This window comes from Sceloporus occidentalis, unplaced genomic scaffold, assembly GCF_023333645.1.
Source record: "Sceloporus occidentalis isolate IW3139 unplaced genomic scaffold, rSceOcc1.0.p SCAF_55, whole genome shotgun sequence".
NCBI lineage: Eukaryota > Metazoa > Chordata > Lepidosauria > Squamata > Phrynosomatidae > Sceloporus > Sceloporus occidentalis.
The window spans coordinates 1,218,723-1,239,286 of record NW_028317035.1 but is presented as its reverse complement, the minus strand read 5'-3'; the positions used below and the strand labels follow the sequence as shown (position 1 = coordinate 1,239,286).

The 20,564-nt window shown below is 40.9% G+C and overlaps 1 pseudogene; it reads left to right on the top strand.

Moving 5' to 3' along the window:
- Nucleotides 1-301: 301 nt before the first annotated feature.
- On the top strand, nt 302-15,071 carry LOC149287888 (ragulator complex protein LAMTOR5-like; annotated as a pseudogene).
- The last annotated feature ends 5,493 nt before the right edge of the window (nt 15,072-20,564 follow it).

Sequence of the window (20,564 nt, the reverse complement as noted above, 5' to 3'; positions counted from 1 at the left end):
CAAGTAGATGATCCTTTAGTGTTCTCTCGGTGTTATCACGGCTTTCGATGATTAACGATAAGATCCGCAGGGCAGTATAAACATATCTATGTCCACTGGCCTTTAAAAGTATTATATATTGACATATATAAATAATAAGGTATTGGCGGAGGCCGCCATTTTCAAGAATTCTTACATCTCGTACGCTATCGACTCCATCAAAATGGTCCCGCTTATAACATCTCCCGTATTTAGAACTCTAGTGCTGTCAGAAAACACGGTCACGCGATATCTGCGCGGAAGTCACGTGACGGGGTGAAAGATGGAGGCGGCACTGGAGCAGCATCTAGAGGATACGTAAGTCTCATTGAGGAAATATCAAGTCGTATACACCGGTGTACAATGATAAATCATGTTATTGTAGGCAGCGATATAAAAGAAAGTCGTGTCGAGTTGGCACTCAATGTATCGACCTTATGGGTGCGCTTCAAGCGCCAGTAAAGTTTTTTTTTTTTTCTTCTCTCGTATGGGCCGTACGACGTGAAATAATCCAACTCGGCATGTAACACGGATTTTAAACGTTTGCATTGAGAAAGCATGCCTGGTTGGACCAGAATGCATATGATAACTGACTCCGATGTATGTCAATGACTGGCGTCAGGTGACACCTTGGCGGGTATATGTACAAAGCAAATTATATCTCTTCTTTTTTTCAGATACAGGAGAACTGCTTGAGGGCCAGTACCACTAACGCATAATGCATATTAACCCCTTAAGGACAAGGGCATTTCCACACTACAGGGCAGCAGTAATTGTCATGTTTTTACAATGTCGCTGTTCACCTGTAATGTCCCTCTCACTCTATATATCAACACAAATTATGGCCCTAATTTGTAAACTACCCAATATGCCTAGGCTTTTATCTATTTTGTCTGTTATAGCCAAGCTGATAAGGGTGACGGGAGTTGTGGCCCACAAAAGCAGGTGCACAAGAAAAGCAAAAGCCTTGCATAGCTTTGAAAATGTATCTTTTGTTATGTAAACCGTGCTTGCATAGTGTATTGTCATATAAGCCTTTGTTTTCTGTGTGTGCACCTTGCCCTATTCTATGTCCTGCTCTGCGGTGAAATGAGCATATAGTATAACCTATAACAAAAAAAAAAATATGTACAACAACCTATGCAAGTGGGATAATTCTGTAATCTGAAGATGCGGTTACATGTAATCTGTGCAAACAGTCCTAAAAAAACACGGAAAGGTGTGTGTGTGTGTGTGTGTGTGTGTGTGTGGTGGTATGGGGAAGCAACACAATTAATGTAACGGCTCCCTTTGCCAGAGATTGGTGACCAAGTGGTTGCATTATAGGTGTCCAAATGCTCCTTGTGAAACACCCTGGGTTGTCTTCTCTACAAAAATATTAACTTTTGTGGGGTGTTTTGAGCTGGTGGCCTGCTAAACAGCGGCAAATTAGTCATAAGCCTCAGAAAATAACATTTTAAAAAGGTTAAAAGGGCATGTTTCTTTTTTTTTTTTGCCATGTGACTTACAAATAACATAAAAAAAACAAAACATATGCATGCACCCCCCCCCCATTCAAGACATTTATTTTGTGCTGTTTTGGTCATCTGTACTTATTTTGAGAGAATTATTATACAATATTAGAATTTTAAAAAAATTTATATATTTTCGTTATTTTAATGTATTCAAACTAAATGTTGGACTGGACATCTTAAAATAGTATCAAAAGAAAGCTGTATCTTTCCTTTAAAAACAAAAATATAATTTGTGTGGGTATAAACGAACCAAAATTGTATGGGGCGCAGGTACATATAAAGGGAAAAAAGAAACAACACAATATAGTGTAGATGGTATGTCCAATATAGTGATGAAGTGATATGTTGCACTCACAAATAAAGAAGGTGATTCGAACCCATCAGCATGGACTATGTAAAATCTTTAATGTTCTTCATATAAATCTAGAAAACAAACTAAAAATGGTGCAATATCTCAAGGTAAAGTATAGGTGTACCAATAAGAATGCACTCACAATTTTTCATGCACAAAAGTGCATATGCAGGCGTTTGGTATAAAAGTAACTATAAAAAAATAACTATATAAAAATAACTATAGCTATTTTAATCACAGTCATCCACAGTCCTACATAATCAACACACGTATTTAACGGACTTTACATCCTTTGCAGTCATACACAATATACTTGTAGGTTACACTTTCCGGTTCAATATCTGGTACGATCGATGCTTTCTTGCAGATACATAAATACACACGACTGTAGAACATACGGTGGATACTCCTGTCCTTTTCTCTGGTTCTCCTCTTGGTCTCTCTTCTTCTTCTCTTTTTTCTTCTCTTTAGTATATCAATTGTATGCGATCACTCCCTCGAGGCCGATTTCTCTTCTGAATGACTTATTCTCTCTCCTTGATTATCGGGAGGCTCACTTTGAAGATCCTCCCGTATACAGGCGAGACAGCCTTCCTTTTTTACCCACAACTTTATTAACAAGCGAGAGAAAAACCAAAGAATACAGACGATACGAGATGACATCAAGGGAAAAGGTCAACACGCGACGACACACACGGAAACGGCTATAAAAGAACAGACAGAGGGAACGGAACCAAGTACGGATTGCTGATTATTTCACCAATTGATCTCCTGAAGAAGCCCAAGGGGCTAAACGCGTTGAAAGACTCAATTGGACTTCATTACATCCTACCTTTTGGAGGACTTTTATACCAAACGCCTGGATATGCACTTTTGTGCATGAAAAATTGTGAGTGCATTCTTATTGGTACACCTATACTTTACTTTGAGATATTGCACCATTTTTAGTTTGTTTTCTAGATTTATATGAAGAACATTAAAGATTTTACATAGTCCATGCTGATGGGTTCGAATCACCTTCTTTATTTGTGAGTGCAACATATCACTTCATCACTATATTGGACATACCATCTACACTATATTGTGTTGTTTTTTTTTCTCCTTTATATGTACCTGCGCCCCATACAATTTTGGTTCGTTTATACTTTTACACTTTGAGGAAGAGTGTCGTTTGGGCAGCTGCGGTCATTTTTGGGAAGTATTATTGTGCATATTGATTTATTTATTATTCACCATATTTCACTATAGTAGCACGTAACTTTTGGTTTATTCACGGTGTCATTTATAATTTGTGTGGGTGCCAGAAAAATTCAACAGGAGAAATTAAGACAAAAGTATCAGGTTATTGGGTATAAAACACTCTCAGTAAAGTAAATCATATCAGTCCCCTTAATTGTTATACACTTCTGATCTGCAAAGATAAAGTACTACTATGCCGTTTGTGAGATACAGTGGATATAAAAATTCTACACATCCCTGTTAAAATGTCAGGTTCTTGTGATGTTAAAGAATGAGACAAAGAAAAATCACGTCAGAACCTTTAATGTGACCTATTACGTGAACAATTCAACTGCAAAACAAACAGAAATCTTTGAGGTTGCATAAGTGTGCACACCCTGCTAGAACTCGGGCTGTGTTCAGAATTAACCATCACATTCAAACGCGTGTTAAATAGAAGTCATTACACACCTGCCTTCATTTAAAGTGACTGTTCCAGTAGGATTTACCTGATATTTGCTTCGTTGCATCTCAAAGCAAAAGCCATGGTCCGCAGAGCGCTTCCAAAGCAACAGAGGGATCTCATTGTTGAAAGATATCCATCAGGTGAAGGGTACAAAAGAATTTCAAAGCATTAGATATACCATGAAACACAGTGAAGACAGTCATCATCAAGTGGAGGCAACAATATGGCACAACAGACATTACCAAGAACTGGACGTCCCTCCAAAATTTATGAAAAGACGGGAAGAAAACTGGTCAGAGAGGCTTAGAAGGGGCCTACTGCAACATTAAAGGAACTGCAGGAATTTCTGGCAAGTACTGGCTGTGTGCTTCATGTGACAACAATCTCCTGTATTCTTCATATGAATGGGGTAGGGTGGCACACATCCAAATCCTCAAAAGCATGGCTTCAGCAGAAGAAGATTGACTTTTTGGAATGGCCCAGCCAGTCCTGAATCCAATTGAACATATGCAGGATGATCTGAAGAGGGCTCTGCACAGGAGATGTCCTCGCAATCTGACAGATATAGAGCGCCTTTGCAAAGAAGAGTGGGCAGATATTGCCACGTCAAGATGTGCCATGCTAATAGACTCCTACTCCACTGTATATAAACCCGCAGAAGGGAACCAATTAATAAATACATTCCACACTGCGCAGTGCTTTTCTGTATGTGATAGTTATGTGGGTCCAGGAAGAAAAAGAAAAATTGGCAACATGTTACGAACAGCTGTAATACCTACTAGTGGCCTGATGTGATGTCTCAGATATTTATTATAATAACAGTATTAACGTATTTGCTCGATTATAAGACGACCCCCCAAATCTGAATATTAATTTAGGAAAAAAAGAGCCTGAATATAAGACGACCCTATAGGAAAAAAGTTTTACCAGTAAATGTTAATTCAGCTAAACTATTTTTTTTTTTAAATAAAAGCTATGATTGAGAAAAATATTTTGGTTTTATTTCCTTCTATTTTCAAACCTGCCCCCCAGTTATGCACACTGTGCCCCATGATATGCCTTTTAACCCTCTAAATGCCACTTTGCCCCATGATATGCCTTTTAACCCCCTATGTGCCACTCTGCCTCCAGAAATGCCTTATACCCCTATATGCCACTCTGGCATTTAGAGGGTTAAAAGGCATATTATGGGGAAGAGTGGCATATAGGGAGGTTTAAGGCATTCAGGAGGCAGAGTGGCATATAGAGGGTTAAAAAAGGCATTTCTGGAGGCAGAATGGCATTAAGGGGGTTAAAAGGCATTTCAAAGAGCACTCTGCCTCCAGAAATGCCTTATGCCCCCCATTTAACACTCCCCCGGCCCCCCCAAATTTACCGGTGCTTCTGACTTCCCTGTCATGTAGCCGGGGCAGCGTTTAGATCCCACGCACTTACGCTGCAGCCGGAAGGAGGCGTGGCTAGCAGCGGGGGTTGTCTGCGTCCATCGTGCAGACCTTCCCCGGCTGTCAGAGATCAGAGTTCCCCGCACCGGTGATCTCTGACAGCTGGGGAAGGTCTGCGCGATGGACGCAGACAACCCCCGCTGCTAGCCACACCGGTAAGTGGGGGGGGGGGCGGGGAGACAGGAGGATCCAGGTCCCCTGCAGCTGCGGGGGATCTGGATCTTAGTCGTCTCATAGTCAGACCTATTTGAGGTCTGATTATAAGACGACCCCGATTATAAGACGAGGGGTATTTTTCAGAGCATTTGCTCTGAAAAAAACCTTGTCTTATAATCGAGCAAATACGGTAGTTTTAAAATGGTGCAAGAAATCTTGCTTTCACACAAAGTATTGATTTAAAGGATATTTTATTATTGTATTTACCTTTTATTAAGTGGCAACACATTATGCAGCGCTGAACAATTGAATTGGAGCAGTTAACACATACATAAGCGCTGCGTAAATTGTTGGCGCTATATAAATAAAAGATGATAATAATAATACGTAAGAAATATACAGTAATACTTACACATGAGGAGTGGAGAACCCTGCTTGCTATCTAGCCTTATGGTACTTTTATACAATGTTCCTGGCCCTGCAAGATGTGTTGCTGGAATCTGTCATTTTACATTAAAGGAATGGTATGTTTTATAAACTGACTATAGATGAGACCTTAAAACATAATTTATAAAACCAGTAAAAAAATACCTTTTGGTATTGGTATGCCAAAGTAAAACCTTCAAGTCCCTTAGTGTGCTGGCAATAATTTCAAAGAGGAGCAAATGGTTGCGAAAGTAAATATTTGAAAAAAATTATATTACTTAAACAGAAAACCGCCACACTGCAGAGGTGGAAATTTTTTGTTTGGGTGCATTTTTTTCACCTTTTTTTTTCTTTTCTTTTAATACACTGGAACCAACCTCCTACCTACCCCCTCAAAAAAAAATAAAAAAATAAGACAAACATGCCCCGTATTTGCAGGTATACATAAATAATGTATGGAAGCATAGCAGATATAGATAACAGAATAACACAAAAAAACTGCTTTGCAGGTATAGATCAATTGGCATTCACACAAAATCTCCGCATTAAAGGTATAGATAAAACTCCCTAAATTTCAGGCATAGATCACAGGTTGCACACCCCAAAGCCAGCCCTGGTGTCCACACTGCCCACATAGAACCTGACCAGCGTGCAGATAACAAACCATTGGGGACAAAGATTGCAAATCCTAACAGCCCAGCATATGACATCTTGGTCCCATAAACACGCTATCTGTGCCACCTTTTATCCCATAAACATCCTGCCCGTGCCATCTTTGCCTTTCCAAAAATCAATTATTATTACATCTATAATACACACAGATGCTTTTACAGTCACTCACTAATTCACACAATCATTAATTCTTTCACTCTTTCACACAATTTAATTATACATGTATTAACGCATTCTCACAAATTCACACAATTCTACCACACATTAATTCATTTATTCTCTAACTTGTTTACACAATTCATACACAAATTAATTTGTTCATTCTGACTCTATTTCAATATTCTTATTACCCTCTTTTCTCACTATCTAACCCCCCCTCTTGTAGTTCACTTACCTTCAGATGTCCTGTGGTGGAAGCGCGAGGCTTCTGTCTTCAGTGTCTTCATCGCTGTGCGCGCTGCTTCACTGCTGCGTGCCAGAATACGATGTCATATTCCGACGCTCAGCATGAAGCGCCGGCACCGCGACAAAGGCACTGAAGACGGAAGCCTCGCGGAGGAGAGTGAGGGGCGCTGCACGGTTGCTGAAAACTAGAGCGACCTCTTGGCGCCCCTCTCTCTCCTCCACGTTAGGAGGTTGAGTGAATTGAAAAACGACTATTTGACTTATATGCAAATATATGAAGATTTTTTTTTTTTATGTACTTTGGATTAAAGTGACGTCAAAAATACTTTATTAAGTTTGCCTGGCAAGAAAAAAAACCCACAGACTTGCTGTCAGACATTTTGTGTTAACTATTGCTACTTTTCCCTGGCTTTGTTGTAGAATGAAACACCCTTCCATTGTTGGAGTCTTGTGCACCGACTCACAGGGATTAAATCTAGGCTGTAAGTGTTTATTTACTTTTATTTAACCAAAGGTTTTAAAATGTTTTTGAATATGAATATTGTTGATATGCACTGTTTTAATTAACTAGGAGAAGGGGTCAGAGAAATGGCAAATTAAATTCAGCATTGATAAGTGCAAAGCATTTGGATTGTAGGAACATAAATGCTAGTTAAATGCAGGAAAGTAGACTCTAAACTAGACCGCACGGGTATAGGCTTTTTTTTTTTGTCTTATGCCAACATATACGTAAACAGAAAAACACTTACACACACTAACATTTATTTATACACATGCACAACCTACCTTTGTTGGCTTAGGAGGAGGTAGGCCACAGCACTGACCTACCAGTACATCCAGTGGGAAGGGGTTGGTTGAGTTGGTGCTAGGGGCTCGTTGAGGCATCCTTTACACCAGCGGTCCTTTTTGGCACCAGGGACCGGTTTTACGGAAGACAATTTTTCCACGGGCCGCGATGCGCACGTAAGTTTTACAGTAGTCGGGCAGCCGCGACAAGCCCGAAGTAATTGATTGTATAGCAGGTGGCGATTTTTCATTGTGCAGTTGCCGCCCCAGGAGGAATAAATGAGTGATCCGTCCCGTAGTGGGATTCAAATTTTTTAGTAACCATTTCCGAGCTTTCTTACTAAAAAATAAAAACCTCACACACACACACACACACACACGCGGACTGAAGCGGTCTCGCGCACGCACACATGCTTGCATGCTCAAACACTCTGTGTAATGCTGCTCACGCTGAGTGTCGCCTGTAGTGAATGTCAGCATGGAGCTAGAGGTACTGGCTCATTCTGGTATCCTATAATGCCCAGGTTCTAGCATGTACTTGTTGCCTGGGCATCATAAGAGTGTGATTTCCCCCACACACTTACATATGCTATCACACACACTCATTCAAAAACATTCATTCACTCATTCATATACTCATACTCATTCCCTTAATCACACATAGTTGCTCATACAATTAGGATCAACCTGTAGACTGGAACTAGATTAACTTTTTTATTTTAAAATGTAACATCTGTAATACTCACGCGAAAGAAGATTGATTCTATTGTCTTACACTATGTCTCTTTAACCCTTACTGCAAGAAATAGGCTGTCTAGTTTAACCCCTTCGTGACAAAGGCTGATTTTACTTTTTGTACCCTTCGTGACAATGGCCGTTTTAACATTAGTAATTTTCTTCTTTCCCGTTTACTGAACCCACACACATTAGATATTGTTTTTTTCAGGACAAGAAGAGCTTTCTTTAGATGACATTGTTTTGATTGTATCATATTATTTACTAAAAATAAAAAAAGTATAAAATATGTTGAAACATTTAGAAAAAAATGACTGTTTCTAACTTTTAGTTGAAAAATCTTTTACTCATCTATAAAAGGTAATAAAAAAACCTGCTAAATAGATTATACTATTTGTCCTGAGTTTAGAAATACCCAATGTTTTTATGTTTTTTTGCTTTTTTCTACACATTATGGGGCAATAAGTACAGGTAGCGTTTTGCTATTTCAAAGCCATTTTTTCCAAATCTGGTAATTCTTCCCCCCCATGTGCCATTTCGGGTATCTTTGAACCCGGCCAATGCAATTTACCCCATCAAGTCATATATTTTTGAAAACTAGACAGCCCAGGGTATTCCAAATGCTAGTATTTTAACCCTTTCCAAGCACTTATTCTACCATCAGCCTTTGTCAAACTTTATGGTAGTAATTTTTTGGCATTTGTTTTTTCACACACATTTTACTTTAGGTATGAATAAACAGGTTCTGGTATATGTCACTATCATAAAACACCCCAATATGTGTTTAGCAACATCTCCTGAGTACAGCGATACCTCACATGAATGATTTTGCCTGGCTGTTTGGGGGCAAAAGGGCCACATTTGGGGCATGCACATTTTTCAATGTTGAACTTTGGCATTTGCGGATCTACTGCCCATGCCCTATTTGGTACATCTTTGAGCCGGGCCATTTCAGTGTGCCCAATAAACCCATATATTTTTGAAAACTAGACACCCCAGGGTATTTCAAATGCTAGTATTTTAACTCTTTCCATGCACCATATCTACCACCAGTCTTTGTCAAACTTTGTGGTAGTCATTTGTTTGCATTTGTTTTGTCACACACATTTTACTTCAGGTATGAATTAAAAAGTTCTCGTATATGTCACTATCACAAAACACCCCAATATGTGTTCAGCAACATCTCCTGAGCGCAGTGATACCCCACATGAATGATTTTGCCCGGCTGTTTGGGGGCAAAAGGGCCACATTTGGGGCATGCACATTTTTCAATGTTGAACTTTGGCATTTGGGGATCCACTGTATTTGGTACATCTTTGAGCCGGGCCATTTCAGTGTGCCCAACAAAACCATATATTTTTAAAAACTAGACACCACAGGGTATTTTAAATACTGGTATTTTAACTCTTTGCATGCACACATTTTACCACCAGCATTTTTTCAAAGTTTGCAGTAGTATTCTTTTGTGTGTATTTTCCCACACACACTTACTTTATGTATGAATTTACAGCTCCTGGTATATGCCGCTGTCACACGACACCCCAATATGTGTTCAGCAACATCTCCTGAGTACAGTGATACCCCACATGCATGGGTTTGTCATTTTTTGGGGGAACTAAAAGGCCACATTTGGTACGTGTGCATTTTTCTAATTGGAAATTAGATGTGTGGCCATCCTTTCCCCTGTGTTAATTGGGACCTTGTTGAACCCGGCCAATTTAATTTACCCCATCAAATCATAAATTTTTTAAAAGTAGACACCCCATGGGCATTTAATATGGCAGTATTTTAACTCTTTCCATGGGAGAATTGTTTTAAGCTAATATGCTAATTTTAGGACTTGCTCACAAAAATATTTTTTATATATATATATTTTTTGCCAACTTTTGCCATTTTTTTCAACTTGAAGGTTCCCCTGATAGTGACATCAGTGGGAAATTATTTTTACATTTTACTATTTTTTTCTAATTATTATTAATTTTATTTTATTTTTTAATTTATTTTTACTGATCACACTGTGATTAGAAAGCTGGGCTCCATTGACTTGCATGGTTGAATGCAGTACCTGTATTCAACCTGGAAGTGGAGCCAGAGTTCTCTAGAGGGTCTGGCGACCATCTAGCGAACTTTTTCGTCTTTATTGTTTTTTTTCCCGGGCCGCCACCATCTTGCTGATGGCGAAGATCACCGGCAGCTGCGGCTGTGACCGCTCTCCGGAGCGGTCACAGTCCAACCCTAAGGTAACTGATTGGTGTCTCTGGATGCCTCCTGATCGAGGCATTCCAGCGACACCATTTAAGTTTAGGAGGCGATCGTTGATCGCCTCCTAAATGCTTTTAAAACGGGCGTCCGCTTCCATACAAAGTATGGCGGATGTTGACGCCCCGGGGAGGGGCCAGAGATGGCCCCTTTGTGCCGATCATGGCGTTGCTGAATGCCTCGAGGTCGAGGCATTACAGCAACGCCGTTTCGGTGCAGAAAGCGAAAATAGATCGCTTTCTGCACCCGTTTAAAGACGTGCCGGTCCTGGCACGTCAATTGTCGTTAACGACTTGATTTTCGGTGACGTGCCCGGACCAGCAATTGTCATCAAGGGGTTAAATAGAGATTTCTAAATCAGTATAGTGTGCACGCAGTCTAACTTTTTGTCTTTCTATCATAGAAAAATTGTGATATTCTTATCTTAACCTATTCTTACATAACCTTTTTTTTAAGTATGCTGTAATCAGGAAATATACCAAGATGATCAATTATATCTGGATGTTATAAAAACGGCATCCAGTGATGTCATATTATGTTTCTCTCCTTCTTGAAGGCAGGGGGAGCTTGTCAGATGAACATGCTGGTGTCATCTCAGTTCTTCCTTTGCAGGCGGCAAAGCTTACTTTGGATCCCACAGATGTGCCAGTTGTGTGTTTGGAATCTGATAGCGGGTGAGTTATTTTTTTGTCCCTATTTTGAGTAATATACACTGAAACAATCCCATTGCAGATTTTGCCAGATCCTAATTATTACATACACCTGCTCCCTGGGAGATAGACCTTGGCACTTAATTCTTCGGTTGCCAGTGTAGTTTTTAGTCTGGTGTACCATAGTGACTTTGCAAAGTTTTTTTTTTTTTTTAGTCTATATATGGGACAGCCTTATAAACAGCATACACTTTACCAAATGTAAAACGAAAGAAACTAATCTCTAATAGTTTAAGTACTGTACTATACTGGGCGGGGGATCTGTTTACATACTTCATGGTCTAGTTGTTAACATCTTACATACTGTTATGTACAAAATTAGTGACGTTATAAATGACTGTAAAAGTAATGAAAACTAAATAATCTTCACAAAAACCTTGATTCCCTTTTTTGGGCATTCAACTTATCATACAATTGAGCCAGAGGCTTAAAAGAAAAAGCTTTGTGCACGTTGTACGGAGTCTCTTCTCAAGACTGTTAGCAGTCCATGGTCGTTTTAATGAAGAGTTGGACAAATGAAATGCTTTCTACTTTGGGGCAGTTTCCTGTTTGTCTTTTTAAGCTGTGCTGTATTTTTGGGCACAATGCGCAATTAATCCCTTCCCTTCCGCTAAGGAGGTGCAGGACTTTTTGCTTTTGATGGAGGTAACTGTTTGTATCAGTTGATATGGGGAGGATTCAAAATCAAATCTATTTTGTTTCCTGTGGAACAGAGTGATGAGCAATTTCTGCAGCACACTGCTGAGCTCTGAGATAAGATAAAGACCTTACTAGTACATACTTTGATGTGACAAATCTTAGCTTTCTTAGAATAGACAGCTGCCTCTGTTTTAATAGGGATTTTAAACAAAAATAGACTAAATTTTTGCTTCTGTGGGCCTGCAGGGTGCTTATTTGCAGAAAATTTGTCAACGTTGCTGTTCCCAGAGATTCACAAGCACCACTAGCAATAATGCCCTTTGGTTTCTTAACAGCACCAAGGACCTTCACAAAAGTAATGGGAGCATGCTTTTGTATGCAAAGGATTGATACTGGCCCAGTCTTTTTAAGTTTTTCAGTAGCACTATATTGTCTGGGATGGCTAATGAACTGGGACTCCTACAACCCGTATGCAGTTTCCGGAAACTCTCATAGATACCATTAAGCGGAAAGCCTTCCTCTCTAATTTCAGTATGGATACTCTTCAACTTATGGTTTCTTCTGAGAGACAGGAACATCTCTGTCATCTGATGCTAGGTTTAATATCTTTAAGCATTCTGTTTCCTGGGATATGTTATATCTTTGCCCCTTAGTAGCCTTCACTTTCCACAGCAGGAACAAGGATTGGAATTTGCTAAGCTATACAGTTTGTATTTCAGTGAATATTATAAACTCATTGATGTGGTAATAGAGCCCTTCCGTTTCCACCTGTCTCTCAGGTCTGGGTGATTGTCAGTGGCAACGGCTGGAGCGCACTTGTAGACAACCTATTCACTCAGGAGGAATTCTGCCATTCTTCCAATTACAAGTAACTTCGCTGTTTTAGAGAGTTCTGAAATGGTTGAAACATCTACTGAAAAACGAGGCAATGAGAATCTAGATGAACAGCAGTATGGCTGTAGCCTATATCTATTGTACAAGAGGAACATCTGTCTCAGAGCATTGGCCTATGGCTCAAAGCAAGTTTAGCTTGTCTCTCAGCTATTCACATAAAAAGCATCAACATTTCTGCAGATTTCTAAAGATATGTTATCCTTGAGAACGAGGACTCCATCTAGATGTTATCTACTTAATCCCAAAGTATACCTAATAGTAACAAGACACAACATTTTCTCTGTAATGGAGCAAGGGAGCAATGAGGACAAATGCCTGACAAACAGGACATTTCAGTTGGCTTACGTGTTCCACCCAATAACTCTGATTACCAGTTCCTAAAAGGGAAACAAATTGATTTAAATACGTTTCTATAGTTTTGTGCTTTCGGGTTTTCAGACAGTTGCATATTAGTCCTTTTTTAATTGTTATAGCTGTGTTATCTTCACCCTATCTACAAACCAACACACATCGTACTGCCTTGTATAAACAATAATATAAGATGTATATTGTGAATATAAATGTTTTGTGCAACACCTAAAATACCCACGCTTGAATATATAAAACAGGAATATATACTTATGTTTAATCCTCAGATAAATATTCTCTGTAGAAGTTAAATTAAAATTATTTAAAATTGACAAGCAGTGTTAGTGAATCACAGTCACTTGGTTTTAAGTAGACTTGGGCACCAGGGGGCTCTTCGTGTTCGTCTTCGTGCTCGTCTTCGGGGGGAAAAAAACCTTCGTATTCCGCGAATATTCGCCCGTTCCTGTCTTCTCTTCGGGCGAATATTCGCGGACATTCTTCGTGCTCGTTTAATCTTCGTTTCCTTCCCGGTTGCCTAGCAGGGGTTAATACGGCTGCCGTGAAGGAACGTGTGTGCAACTCTATTGGTCGTTTCGGCAGGGGGCTGGTCTGGCATCAACAAGTGAATTGCAGAACGCACTTCATTCGTTGATGGCAGGCCAGCCCCCTGCCGAAACGACCAATAGAGTTGCACAAACGTACTGAGGTGTACTGTACACAAAATGACCTAGAGACAAATGCTCCAAGGAACTTGGCCTCCGTTTATCATACACAGTCACACATCCATAGATGTTTAATAAAAGAATAGGGATTATTTTACATTTTTAAATTGATTTTGGACCACTTGTAATACATGCCTAACATTTGCTACCTATTCACAATGGCATACTTTGCAACAACCCAACTTTTACTGGACAGGACTGGAAAAAAGCAGGACTGTCCACCAAAATCTTAGGTGTGTTGGCAGGTATGCGGATGGAAAAATGTTGGACAAGAACTAAAAAATAGCTTAGGGTTAATGTACGGTTATGTTTAAGATTAGTAGCAGTGCACTGGTTTGGTTAAAGATGTATTATGTCTAAATAATAATTTAATTTTAATTTTAATGGGTTTTAAAAAATTAAGGGGTTTATTTAAATGTATTTTAAAGTTAGATTTATTATTTAGTACTTTATTATATTTATTTAATGTTTATACTAGTGCTACCTACCGAGCTATAACTACTAACGTGTATTTGCATACCTAGATAGCTAAATTAGATGGGACAGGACTGGAAAAAAGCAGGACTGTCCCTGAAAAAGTTGGGTCTGTTGGCAGGTATGTGGATGGAAAAATGTTATAGTATGAAGTGTGAGTTATAGCGTTAATGCTAGTGAGTGTAGAAGTGAAGGCCAGGACAAATAACAAGAGGAAAGGTCCTTGTGATTTGTGCATTGTACGTGTATGTGTTATGTGTGTTATGTGTGTTGTCACTGTGTGTTATATGTGTTATGTATTATGTCACTGTGTTATTTGTGTTATTGTGTTATGTTTGGTTGGTTGTGTATCAGAAGGAAAATAATGAAATGGAAATGGAAAAGGAAATGGAAAAGGCGAATGAGTGGGCAATTGGCGACCCACTCACCTGTTTCACCCCAGAGCAAAGCATCCAAACACTGTCAGTCCTAGACGTTTGGCAACGGACTTCCAGAGCTCAGACACAAGGCCCTAGAGTAAGCTGGCCACTCCGGCGGAGGTAGCAGGCGTTGCCACACCGCAAACAGACGCAGCCAGGGGGGAGAAACTGCCCTTACCATTAGGGACATTTTGGGCATGACTCTAGCCAGGAAGCGAACTGGCACAGAAGAGATGCTGGCACCACCACAACCACCACCACAACCACCACCAGCAGCAGCATTGAAAAATGGGAAAGGCGAATGAGTGGGCAATTGGCGACCCACTCACCTGTTTCACCCCAGGGCAAAGCACCCAAACATTGTCAGTCTTAGACGTTTGGCAGCAGACTTCCAGAACTCAGACACAAGGCCCTAGCGTAAGCTGGCTACACTGGCGGAGGTAGCAGGCGTTGCCACACCGCAGCAAGTGCAAGCAGGGGGGAGAAACTGCCCTTACCATTAGGGACATTTGAGGCATGACACTAGCCAGGAAGCGAACTGGCAGAGAAGAGACGCTGGCACCACCACCACCAGCAGCAGTAGCAGCATTGGGAAAGGCAAATGAGTGGGCAATTGGCGACCCGCTCACCTGTTTCACCCCAGGGCAAAGTATCCAAAGACTGTCAGTCCTTGGCGTTTAGGAGCGGACTTCCAGAACTCAGACACTAGGCCCTAGCGTAAATTGGCTACACTGGCGGAGGTAGCAGGCATTGCCACACCGCAGCAAGTGCAACCAGGGGGAGAAACTACCCTCTCCATTAGGGACATTTGAGGCATGATTTCAGCCAGGAAGCGAACTGGCAAAAGATACTGGCACCACCACCAGCAGCAGCGTTGGAAACGGAAAAAGGTGAATGAGTGGGCAATTGACGACCCGCTCACCTGTTTCACCCCAGGGCAAAGCATGAAAGTCTGTCAGTCCATGGCGTTTGGGAGCGGACTTCCAGAACTCAGACACTAGGCCCTAGCGTAAATTGGCTACACCGGCGGAGGTAGCAGACGTTGCCACACCACAAACACGTGCAACCAGGGGGAGAAACTACCTTAAACATTACAGAGAAAAAAAATTAACTTTCCAAGCTAAGAGCTGGGTAACCCAACTTGGGCAGATTGAATTTAAGAAAGGCAATCTGCTCCATCAGGTGAGGTGCCATGCGTGAGCGCTGTGGACTCAGTATGTTTCCAGTCATAGAAAACACGCGCTCACTTTGAACAGTGGTTGGCGGACATGATAGTAGCTTCTGCGCAACCCATGAGAGTGCAGGCCACACACTCTTCTTTTCATCCCAGTAGCTAAGAGGATCAACATTAGGCGCAGAAGGAACTTCACAGAGGTAAAGTTTGACCATTTCAGCAGCACTACTCTCCTTTCTGCTGCTAGCTCTGTCAGATGGTCCAACTATACTCCCAAGTGCCTCTTCCCAAAACGCAGCTGCTCCACTCAGCTGTGTTGTGCTGCTTGTGGCACTGCTGCTGATGCTGCTGCTAGGAGTAGCAGACCACATCATCTCTTCCTCCTCCTGCACCTCTCCCTCCTCGGACAGCATTCCCATTTTACGTTGCCAGTCACTCACCTTGTTGACCAATTGCTCCCGGTAGCTACTGAGAACATTAAATTTCAAAGCTAGCTTTCCCTTAATTCTTGGATCGCAAAGGCACGCTAGCATCATTTCGGGACTCTCTTCCATTCGTTTGCGAAGGTGTACTTTTAGCAGATCCTTCAGCTTCCTGGCTATGGCTGCTACGTCAGGATGTAGAGTGCCACCTTGAACAGCCTCACGGTTTCCAAGGAACACATCCATCTTGCTGCCTAGATGGGAGAACACTGGGATTACCTGGGCCAGACTGGCAGTGTTTGAGCTTAAATTTTCTGTGGCATCCCTGAATGGTTTAAGGACTGCCATTAGCTGGGCGATCACTGTCCAATCCTCCCTATTCAATGGAGAGGTAATCCCAATATTGTGCTCTGAGGCAAGATTATGGATTGCCCTCTGCTGCTCCAAAATCCTCTCCAGCATGTCTAACGTGGAGTTCCACCGTGTACTGACATCCTGGCGTAGGCAGTGTACGGGAAGACCTGACCTCTCTTGCTCTTCCCTCAAAAGTTGGCTAGCCTTAACACTATGGTGAAAGTGCCCAGCGATCTTTCTGCAGCGGGACAGAACTACTGCTGCCACATTAGTTCCTTCTGACATTGCTGCCTTCACTACAAGATGGATGATGTGGGCTGCACAGCGCACACCAACAATATGACCATCTCGCAGCGCTTTCACCATATTGGCACCTCCGTCAGTTACCACAAAACCAACTTCAACATTGGTGCCCGCCTCTGCTCCCACCCAAAGGCTAAACATTTTCCTCATTGCATGCAGAATATTTTGGGAAGTGTGCTTTTCATCCATCACTTCTGCATGGAGAAGGAAAGATCGGTAGCCTGCTGCAGCAGCTTCCTTAGACACACCGGGCTGTCAAAGAAAGAAAGGCATGCTGGCCGCTAGGTGCACTCCACAAATCTGTAGTGAAATGAACACACTGACCAGCAGCCTTGGAAAGCTCCTCTTTCACTGCTGCAACACAGGACCGATACAATGAGGGGACAATGTTACTGCTGAAAGTGGAACGTGACGGAACTGTATATTGTGGAGCCACAGCCGCCATCAATTGTTTGAAAGGCTCCCCTTCGATCATAGAGAAGGATGCCCTTCCAACAGCAATGAACTGACCAATCAGTCGCGTTATTTTATTGGCCTGCTGTTTGGGCATTGACCTTTTGGATTGGAATGCCACAAATTGTTCCAGGGTGGGCTGGTCATGCAGTGCTCCAACCTGCCTTGGTCTCTGGCTGCCAGCACTAGCTGCTGCTGCTGCTGCTATTGGCTCAGAAGAAGAAGCTGTTGGGGTTTTTCCACGGCCACCAGCTATGCTGCCTGCACTAAGTTTTACTTCTGCATCTTTCCCCAATAGCACAGCGTTGTGTTGAGTGCTGAGGTGATGCTTCATGCTAGCACTGGTAAAATGGCCAGACACTTTCCCTCTGCTTATTAGCTTCCCACAATGTTTGCACTTTCCATAGCGCCCTTCTTCAACATTTTCAAAGTGCTCCCAAATTGGGGCGCGCATAGCCTTGGAGTGTGCCTTGGGTGCTGCTCCTACTGCTCGGGGTGGATGAACAGAGGCAGAACTAGTGGTGGTGGGACTGGTGGTAACAGTACTGGCCATAGTGGGGCTGCTAAATGCTTTAGATTTGCTAGGTTTTGCTGCTGCTGCTGCTGCTGGTGGTGATGGTGATGATCGTAGCGGAGAAGGTGGAGGCTCAGGGGAAAATTGTGCACTAGTCATTTGGACACTGCTCCCTGAGGAATCTGATTCCTGACCACTCATCTCCTCTACTTCCTCTGGCTCATAGTCTAGCTCTTCATTAGCCAGATCGAATGGAATTCCTGCTAGGCTGGAGCTAAGACTGATATCGTCGTGAGACTCGTGACTAGTAGTAGTGCGAGCAGGAAGAATAGACTCTGCACTTGGCCTCTCAGTCTCAGGCTCCTCTGCTACCTCGCTAGGTGGAGTCCCACTATGTGTAGCCCTCTCTCTAACTGTCTTTACAAAAATTTTGTAAGGACTTGGTGGCTTGCTAGAGGTACTAGGAGGACATGGCGTGGCGGTACCAGTGGGAACAGTAGGCGCAGCACTAGTGGTGGTAGAGGCGGTGGGGGTGGTGGTGGTTTTCCCTACAAAGGAATGAGATCGCTTTTGTTTGGGACCCCTCTGAGTCTTGCTGCTAATTTGGCTCTGCTTGGTACCTTGCATGCTGCTTGTGGATGGGGAAGATGCTGCTTGGGGCAAAAGGCACTTCTTTTTAGTCACTGGGCTGGTACTACTTGTGCTACCCTTTAACTTTGAACGTGCTTCTGGTGCTTTAGGCTTTCCGTAAAAAACCATAGAGCTTGTGGGCCTAGCCGCACTACTACTGCCTGCTTTTGGTGCCTTTCCTTTACTTGATGATCCTTCAAGCAATGCTTCCCCAAATGATAAGCGAGAGCTTGGCCTACTTGGCCGACTAGACTGACGCAAAGGCTGCATCTTAGAACTGGTGGTGGTGCTGATGGTGGTGGTAGATGGAGCTTGTCCCTCCTTAGTCCCAAAAGGAGGATCCATTTCAAATTTTGTGTAGTGTAGTGTTTAAAAAACTATAAAAAAATAGGAAAAACGAATTAAAGACAAAAAAATTAGAGGAAGTTCTCTTCAGTGCTACTGCTTAAAAAGTAAAACTATGCACTACTGCACTGTGCTGTTGTGTGCAATCTGGCAAAGTGCTAAAGTTATTTAAATTATTAACTCAAGATTAACTATTTAATAACTAGCAGTATTTTATTTTTAATTTGAATTGACACGGGCCTAAGAGCTTAGCCTACTACTATGCTAGCCTAAAGCTATATTTCCTTACTATAAGTCTACCTCTAGGCAGACGCTCTCAAACCCACTAAGCTAAAGTGAGGTTAAATCAGATTCAGTATGATTTATTAATTAATATTAAGTTATATAATATTAATAGATTAGAAATAATTTACTTATATATTATGTATTATAGATAGAAGAATATAGATTATGAATTAGAATTTAGAATTAGAATTACTTATATTATAGATTATGAATTAGAATTTATATTGTTATATTATTTATAATATATTATAGATTAAGATTAAAGAAGATTAGAATTATTTTAGTACTACAGCTAGTAGCTTGAAGCTTTGCTTAGTACAGCTCGTCACAGTCAATTTTTCTTGAAAAGAATTAGAAATAAAATAAAATGTCACAGCAAAACAGTTAGCTTCACTGCTTGCTGAACAAAAACACACAGCACTAATGCAGCTGCACTCACTAGCCCAACAAGTTCACTTCACTGATGGACTGAGGTGAGCAAAACACTAAGGGTACTTTTAATAAAATTGAAATAAAATGTAAAATAAATGAGAAAATCTTTGCAAAACAGTTAACGTCACTGCTTGCTGATCAAAAAAAAACACAGCACTTATGCGGCTGCACTCACTAGCCCAACAAGTTCACTTCACTGATGGACTGAGGTGAGCAAAACAAATGAAATAAAATGAAAGATTATTAATTAAGAAAAATTGACTTGGTCTCTTGCTGTTGCTAAAACAAAGCACAAACTATAGAGCTGCAGCACCAGTACTAATAAGATTAGCTGAACTATACGCTAGTAGTAATTAATTAATATTATTACTTTTATTTATAGCTAATTTAATTAACTATTAAGATAAGAAAGAATTATAGAATTATTGATATTACTGATTTTAGATTAGACACTAGTAGATGTCTTGAATGTCTACAGTACACTCTACACTAGTATACTATTACTAACTATAACTGACAAATATATATATAATTTTATAATGAATTCAATTATTATATTAATTAATATTACTGATTTTAAATTAGACACTAGTAGATGAATGTCTACAGTACACTCTACATTAGTATACTATAGTATATATATATATGACTGACAAATATATATATATATATATATAATATAATGAACTATTAAATTATAGACTCTATTAAATTATTATTTATAAATTCTATTTAATTTATTTAAGCAGGACAGGCAGTAGGCACTAGTGCCAGCCCAGGGCAAGGGCACCCCAGTGCCACTGAGACACTGGGTGCACTGTCAACTCAACAGCACTTACACTACAGTTGATGACAAATTAAATAAAAATTAAATTAATCAAATTATTATTATTAATTATATTAAGTAGCACTGAAGTGAGGATGAAGTACACTGTGAGAAATGGCAGGCTAAGGCTTACCAGTCTCACACAGAACAGAACAATCTCTCTGTAACGCT